This window comes from Octopus bimaculoides, chromosome 19, assembly GCF_001194135.2.
Source record: "Octopus bimaculoides isolate UCB-OBI-ISO-001 chromosome 19, ASM119413v2, whole genome shotgun sequence".
NCBI classification, from domain to species: Eukaryota; Metazoa; Mollusca; class Cephalopoda; order Octopoda; family Octopodidae; genus Octopus; species Octopus bimaculoides.
The window spans coordinates 4,943,932-4,944,815 of NC_068999.1; the positions used below are offsets into that span (position 1 = coordinate 4,943,932).

General features: G+C 40.0%; 1 protein-coding gene across 3 annotated transcripts in view; it reads left to right on the forward strand.

The window, feature by feature from the left end:
- LOC106869432 (CAP-Gly domain-containing linker protein 3) overlaps positions 1 to 884 on the forward strand; it is a 97,359-nt gene that overhangs the window by 19,361 nt on the left and 77,114 nt on the right. The window lies entirely within an intron of this gene.

Here is an 884-nt window from a genome sequence, read left to right on the forward strand (position 1 = left end):
GACCTCGTGACATGGGTTGATCTTAATCCTTGTGTTCCCATCACTGGAAGTGAATGGCCATGCTGGAGTCGGCAGCAAATTAGACAGCCTCCATAGGTGTTAATGACAGGGTCAGGTCCACTGTCATGACAAGCAATGGTGGAGTTTCCTGTCAGATTTAACAGGGAGCCTTCACTGAACAACTACAGTCCTGTGTGTCTATATATGTGTGTGTGTGCATCATCATTCTATGCTAATATGAACATCTGCACACACAAATACACACACACGTTTTAAGATTTTGCTTAAGGCCTAGATATACTCGTTTCCTCCATTTCATGTCTGTCCATTCATGGAGGCATGCATGCATTTATGCATGTATGTCTGTGAATGTATGTATGATTGTAACCTTAATGTGGTGGTTTGTTTGTTAATGTCTGGGTTTTTTTTGTGTCCATTTTGAATAAAACCATTTTACATTAAACTGAAGGATCACTCGATGCTTTGCATACAGTGCACACACATTGTTTAATAACAATGTGTGTGTGTGTGTGTGAAGAACAGCTTTGCGTTTTTTGTAATTGCTCAAGTAGGGTTTGAACTGGAATCTCCTGCTTATTGAACTTCTCATTGTTTCTCTCTCTCTCTCTCTTATCTTTCACTCTCTTTCTCCATTCCTTTATCTTCTATCTTTCCCTCTCTATCTGTATTTATGTCAATTCTCCTCATTGTAGGATGGAAATTGGAGGTATTTTTTTCGTTTTCAGGCTGGCTTTTTTCTTTCCTCTTTGTCTGTCTGTCTGTCTACCCATCATTCTATTTATTCTGTCTCTATCTGTCTGAGTTTCCTCTCTCTCTCTCTCTCTCTCTCTCTCTCTCTCTCTCTCTCTCTCTCTCTCTCTCTC